Consider the following 6,656-nt stretch of genomic DNA (forward strand, 5'->3'; position numbering starts at 1 on the left):
AGCATTAGTGTGCTTTAACACCTGTACATATAGATGCAAGCCTGCACATGTAGACTACTTACTGCACAGGAAATTTAAGCCAGCATAAATGCACGTTTAGACATGCCCAGTAAGTCCAAAATTAAAAGATGTAATTTAGTGGCCCACTTCAACCATTAGTTTTGTCTTTACTGACTGAAATGGGCATGTCTTCCTTCTTAATATGCGTAAGATTCTGTTAAAATGGTCAGCAAATATAGTAAACAAGAGAATTGAGAATAAGGGATTTCCAAAATTCTGTATTTAGACACCATCTGCCAGCCCTTGAATGTCAATGCACAGTTTCTGCCAGGTCAAACAGAATGCTAACATTCATGAAACAGGTTATCATAATACAGCCAGGAAGGTAATCATGTCCCATTACTTTATCCCTCAAAGGGCTGGCAGAGGTGGACACTTGGGGCACTTATACATATGCATGCACTCCTGTAGCACATGCATTTTTCTAAATGGTGAAATTCGCATCAGCGCTGAGAAAATGTCCGTGGCGCACTTTTGAATTCAAACACATTGAAGGTGTTTTATTTCAGAAGCTCACTGCTGCCATTTTCTCAGTGCTGACGTGCATTTTGCCAATTATACAGATGCATGCAATGCAGTGCTGGGCACACCAGCTCACATGTAGAGCAGACTCAATTAACTGATTAATCGAGTCTGCTCCGATGCACTGTATCTCCAGCACATTGGAGCAGACAAATGTATGTGTATAAATGCCCTTGTTGCTGTGCTTTTGGTTAGGGACAGAAATTACAACAAAAACTGGTTTAACTGATCAGAAACTGGTTTAAACCTGTAACAGAACAGAAGCTCAGCACACATAAATCAGTTTCAAAATGGCTGAAACTGGTTTAAGATAAACCTGGTAGAATGTAGTATCAGACTTAACTGATTTGGGTCAAACCAGTTTATGAAACATCTGTCCCAGACCCTTTCCTGGTTTAAGTTAAATCAGACACCCCCAGCATCCCAGAATTTTGCAGCCCTGGGTTGGGCTGTGCTGTCTGCTCCAGATAGCAGGGCCGGCCCCACCCCTCTGCTCCCTAGCTAGAGCAGTGAGGGTTGGCTGACAAGGGAGTGCAGGGGGCAAGCCCAGCTGGGGATGCAGCCCAGTCGGGGGTGAGCAGGTTGCCCCCCCAGACAAACCCCAGCTGAGGTCTGGGGCCAAACTCCTACTATACTGCCCTCCAGCTTCTGGCCTGGTTGAAAACTCCTGCTCTAGTGCCATCCAGCTTCTGGCCTGAGCCACTGCAGACATAAGGATGCATTTCCTGAATCAAAAGTAAATGTCTGTTCACTTCTGTTTCAATTTAATCTGTGTAGTTTAGACACCTGCAAAGACTGAACTGATTCAGCCTTAAGCTTTTTGACTGTCTGTACTTAGTCTTATTGTTCATGTTGAGACTGACATGGCAAGCTTTACTACCTGTCAAGGACTCACCATCTTTATCATGATAATTAGCATCATATTATAATATAGTGGCTTTTTGATAAACCAAGAGAAATGCACAGCTCATTTTTCTGTGTAGGGGCTTTATTTTACCTGAAAAATTAAACAGATGGAGAAAGCAAGTCATAAGGAAATACCAGTAATTCTCACAATATTGAACATATTATACCTGGATTATCATCTTTCCTGTTTTTAAATTCATCAGTAATAATTACGGTTAAACATCACATTGTTGATGAAATCATATACACTTCACTCCAATAATTTTATGTCAATTTTAACAATACACACTTAGTAAAATAAAAAATGTATCTATATATAACATTCATTGTAAAACTATACATGAGATCATACCATTTATATTTTATTTACCTCCTTTAAGACCAAAATGCTGGTATTAATCTCATGAAATAAATTAAAGGCTTTTAAGGTACTACGACATATTTTAAAAATGTTACAGATATGTTGGTGTAAGGGGGTGGTTTGTTCCCTTAAGAAGGGGCAGACAGCCCTACTAAGGACTGTCCAGTGGTGGGGCATTCTGCTAATGAATAAGGTGACCATATGAGAGAATGGGAAATCCAGGACACAGCCCTTTCCCCCGCTCCTAAGTCAGCAGTGCTGCTGCAGGCAGTGGTGGGGATGGGGAGGCACACACCAGGCAAGTGGGCATCACCAGTGTATGCCTGCTCACCTGCCTGGCATGCTGTGCTATTCTGCACCACACCACTTCCCCACTGGACTGAGCCTTGCACCCCAGCATTTCTAGGATGCTTATTTTAATTCTCACCAGCCAGCCAGGACCAGCCTCTGAAATCCAGGACTGTCCCAGCTAAACCAGGACACATGGTCACCCCACTAATGAGGGAATGCACCACTAGGAGTTTTAAAACACCAGAGGAGAGAACTGAAGGGCACAAGTTGTGAGGGAACAGCTTGCAAGGAGAAGCCAGGCTCCTGTGCTGGGGAAGACCCAGAGTGGAAAGTGGCTTGTCTCTGTCTAGAGAGGATGGAGGATTTTGGTTTGTTCTGCTTGTGGTGCTAGAGACTGAAGTTTGCCTGATGGGAATTGAATTGCCTTAGGAACTAGTAGCAGAGCTAATGGGCTTGCAAAAGGCAGCAAGTTAAAGGACCTGCTTATAGTTGGCTTTTTACTTTTACTGTTCCCAAACATTAAGGATGCACTGGAAAATGTATTAAAACTAACCACGGATCTGTGAGAGTCATGGGTTCTTTTTTGTTTGTTTTTGTTGTTGTTTTGTTTTGGGTTTTTTTGAATGGTAACTTTTATGAACTATTGCTATAGTTTGGGGAGAATTTAAACAACCTACCTCAGAAGAGTACCTTTTGGCCAAAAACTAGTCTAAAATCTCTCTGAATGATACAGTCACTCCAATAAAAGGTATCACCCAAAACAATCCTGACCTCTCACATATTTCCTGGGCCATTACAGCTACAGTATTATTCCTATGCTAGCATAAATGCAAATTCTTAACTGTTGATGCACCTTGTCCCTATACATCCTTTGTTGGCCTCCAATGGTGCTTGCAGATCTTTCTGGGTCACTGCTCTTTATAAAAAGACTACAGTCTTCTAGTGCTTTGCCACATACAAAGGCTGTTATTGAGGAGTGACACCTTCCTTTTAGCAGGGACAGGTAACACCCAGGATAAAGCAGTATAGGATTTGGCTTTGATTAAGGAAATTGAACCTGTCTTGGCATTTTAGGCTAGGCACACAAATTACATATAAACGAGTATAAGTGATCAGAAACCAGTTCAAATCTGTAACAAAACAGAAGTTCGGTACACATAAACCTCTGTCAAAATAGCCAAAGCCAGCTTAAGATAACCCTGGATGGATGTAGTATCAGATTTAACTTATTTAGGTTAAATAGGTTTATTGAATTTCTGTGCCAGATCCCTTCCAAATTCAAGTCAACTCACAGTCTCCCAGTAACCCAGGATGCTTTGCACCTCCCCCACCCCCCCGCAGGGTAGGTTGGCTAGCCTTGGCCCAAGCTGTCTGCTCAGCCAAGCACGGAGGTATGCTCTAGTGCCCCCTGGCACCTGGCCTGGGACACTGCAGACATGTCCCTGCATTTCTGGAATCAAAAGTGAATGTCTGTTCACTTGCTTATCAGTTCAATCTATATAGCTTAAACTAACCTGCAAATATTGAATAGATTCAAGTTTTTGACTGTCTATTCTAAGCCCTAGAGAACAGAGAAACAACAATTAAGGTAGGTAAAGGTAATATATTGGACTGTAGAGAGTCAGCTCCTATGCTGGTTCAGTGCTAGCTCTTTGATGCAGTACAGCTGATATATCTGAGTATATAGTTCCCTATCTACAATGTAATTCTAGAAGTTGGGACTACAAACTGATTTTTTTTTAAATAATTAATCAGCTATTTGTTGCCTGATTGCTGGTTTAGTTAAGTTTCACCCTTCCAGTTTCATTTATTCTGCCTGTTAGAGTTACCTTCTACTGAAATGTCTGCAAAAATAAATGGGTTGTTAGCTCAGCAACTAGAGCATTTAGAGTTCCCCTGGTCATTGATGTAAAAGTGTTGCAAGCCACAATCGGGTTATAGCTGATCAGAAACATGTGGTTCTTAAAATCAGGTCATGATAAAAAATGAAATTAGTGCTTATTAACTTTGTCAGATAACAGATCAATGATTCTTAGCCAGGGTGCTGCTAAATATTTGCGCTGTTAGGTGTGCAAATATTTACACATGGAACACCACATAAACCCAGAAATTTCAAGTAGGAATCATAGAAAATTAGGGTTAGAAGGGACCTCAGGATGTCATTTAATCCTACCCCCTGCTCAAAGCAGGACAATCCCCAACTAGATCATTCCAGCCAGGGCTTTGTTGAGCTAGGTCTTAAGAGCGTCCAAGAATGGAGATTCCACCACCTCTCTGGGTAACCCATTCCAGTGCTTCACCACCCTCCTGGTGAGAGAGTTTTTCCTAATATTCAACCTAAACTCCCTTTGCTGAAACTTGAGACCGTTACTCCTTACTTCTGTCACCTGCTACCACTGAGAATAGTCTATCCATAGTATCAAAAACATTCTAACCTGTTGTGGTTTCTCTGAGTTCTTTGCAACAAAAAAATTGCTCTATTATTTTTCTGTAATCAAAAAGTGAGTGACAGTCAAGAGATGGCATTTTCTGAGGGCTGTCTTGAGCCGAACAAGGGGTTCCTTGAACCTAGTTTGAGAACCACTGTGATAGATTATGATCAGATGTTCCCTTGATTTCACATAAGAACACACAAAATGTGTATTTCTTCATTCCTGGCACTGGTTTAGGACTCCACACCAATAAGGTGTGTTCACTGGCCAACTCACTTATCCCTGCTCCTACAGCTAGGATTTACCGGTTGTGGATATTGTGAAACATGAAAGGGGCCCTTCTACCACTACAGAAGTAGCCTGTGGCAGGCCAGTAGAAGGCACTCCTGCACTGAGCTGCCCACCTCACTACGCCCGGCCAGAAATCAAACTCTGAGTGTCTCCCCTGGGGGTGCCTAAGTCTATCCCACCCCCTTCCTGGAACACACCTGCAAACCTGGGGTACCGCCACCACCACCAGGATTCATGTCTTTGTCTGGGCCCTGTGCCACCCAGGATACACGGGCCCTGTAGACCTTGGGATTTTGGGATGTTTCTATTAGCCTGAAGCATTCACCAGCAACATCCCATGTGGGAGGAAAGTAAAATAGCCGAGCCTAACTTAGCGGGTCCCTTCCCTCTTAATCACACACAGTGAAGCACGCTAAAGCAGATAGATTTATTGATCGAAGTGGGGAAGGAATACCAATAGGAAAATATACAAAGGAAACCAACCTTGAACAAATATGAGTGGCTAGTCAGCCTTTTGATACACAACTAGATTACAGTCAACTGAGTTCCTAGTTAGGTTTCTGGTAAATTACTCACTTCTGCATTCAGAGGATGAAAGAGCTGTGGAGATTCATGCTGCTGTGTGTGCATTTTAAAAGTGTCTTCCTCCTTCTTCCTGGAGGGACCCTCTTAAATAGCCCTACTGACCTCACCACCTAAACCCAGTCAGAGACAGGTATTATTTGATGCCAGCCAATCACTTTGAAAAACACCACAGTTATCTAATGGAGTGACATGGGCTTAAGCCCCTGTTCCTATGCCGTGAGGTCAGAGCTCAAAACAATAGAGAGGTTAAATTTATGCCCTCTTACGTGAGGTCCGTCATGTAGGCAGTGGCAGCAGGTTGGCTGCCTAGCAACTGGATTGATAGGAACATGAGAGTAAGAGGGGAACGGACAACGCCAAGGGTGAGGAGGCTGGGAGGGAGTTCTTTCACATAGCCATAGTGGAGTAAATGTTCTGGAGTGGAGTGAAATGAGAAAGAGAGAGTGATTCTCTTCTGGAGTCAGAGGGAGATTATTATGGTGATTGGGGGAGGAGAGCAGGGGTCAGATGACTGTGGATAAAAGGGTTTGTTTGTTTCCCTTTATTCTTCTGTAGGAAGCTGGGTTTACCAGTCACCTGCAGTTACTGGCCTCTTGATCGCTGGGGAGGTGAGTGCCTACAAAGTCAAGGACTAGAGCAAGGGTTGCCATGGTAGAAATCTCCATTCTTCCCCAACTCTGAGAAGACAGCTGCCAGATTCCCAGCAAACTCAGATGTGACAGAACAGTATGTTTAGCAGCAGAGGGGAGAGCTACAGAGCAGATAGGCAGTGAGGCACAGCTTTCTGATACCAATCTCCCGTACCCAATCAGAGATCTGCAGGCTGGATCCAGCACATAAGCTGTAGGTCTAGAGAATCCTTGCCTGGATGGACTATTCCATGTCTGTGCAGTTGACTTGCCTGAATTGTAAAAGACTGATTTATTTACATATGATTTACATATGAAAATTACATGCAACTTGTAACATCTCTGGTGGGTTTCGATGGCTCAAATTCCCTGAATCCAGGTTATCCCAATCAGGCATTCTCTCAAATTCTATCAGTTCATTCCCCTCATCATACTCCAGTTTTTTATAATAAAAGGCAGGGCACGGTAACACCTTAGAGACTAACTTGTTCAGAGAAGAATACACTTTCATAGATGACAACTTACTTTGTCAGAAGTTATTGTCACGGGGGCACTTGGGTGCCCCGTTCCTGAGTAGGG

At 43.1% G+C, this 6,656-nt stretch overlaps 1 protein-coding gene and 1 long non-coding RNA gene across 2 annotated transcripts in view; one reads left to right on the forward strand and one right to left on the reverse strand.

The window, feature by feature from the left end:
* Positions 1–6,656, forward strand: part of ANKRD55 (ankyrin repeat domain 55) — a 119,588-nt gene that overhangs the window by 9,208 nt on the left and 103,724 nt on the right. The window lies entirely within an intron of this gene.
* LOC109297811 overlaps positions 5,016–6,656 on the reverse strand; it is a 4,193-nt gene continuing 2,552 nt past the window's right edge. The window contains exons 2-3 of the long non-coding RNA XR_002097427.1: positions 5,436–5,438; positions 5,016–5,027 (exon numbers count right to left, since the gene is read on the reverse strand). This is a non-coding gene — a long non-coding RNA (uncharacterized LOC109297811). The remainder of the gene's footprint in view (positions 5,028–5,435; positions 5,439–6,656) is intronic.

This window comes from Gavialis gangeticus, unplaced genomic scaffold (genome assembly GCF_001723915.1).
Source record: "Gavialis gangeticus isolate Ggan-Ray unplaced genomic scaffold, GavGan_comp1, whole genome shotgun sequence".
Taxonomy (NCBI): domain Eukaryota; kingdom Metazoa; phylum Chordata; order Crocodylia; family Gavialidae; genus Gavialis; species Gavialis gangeticus.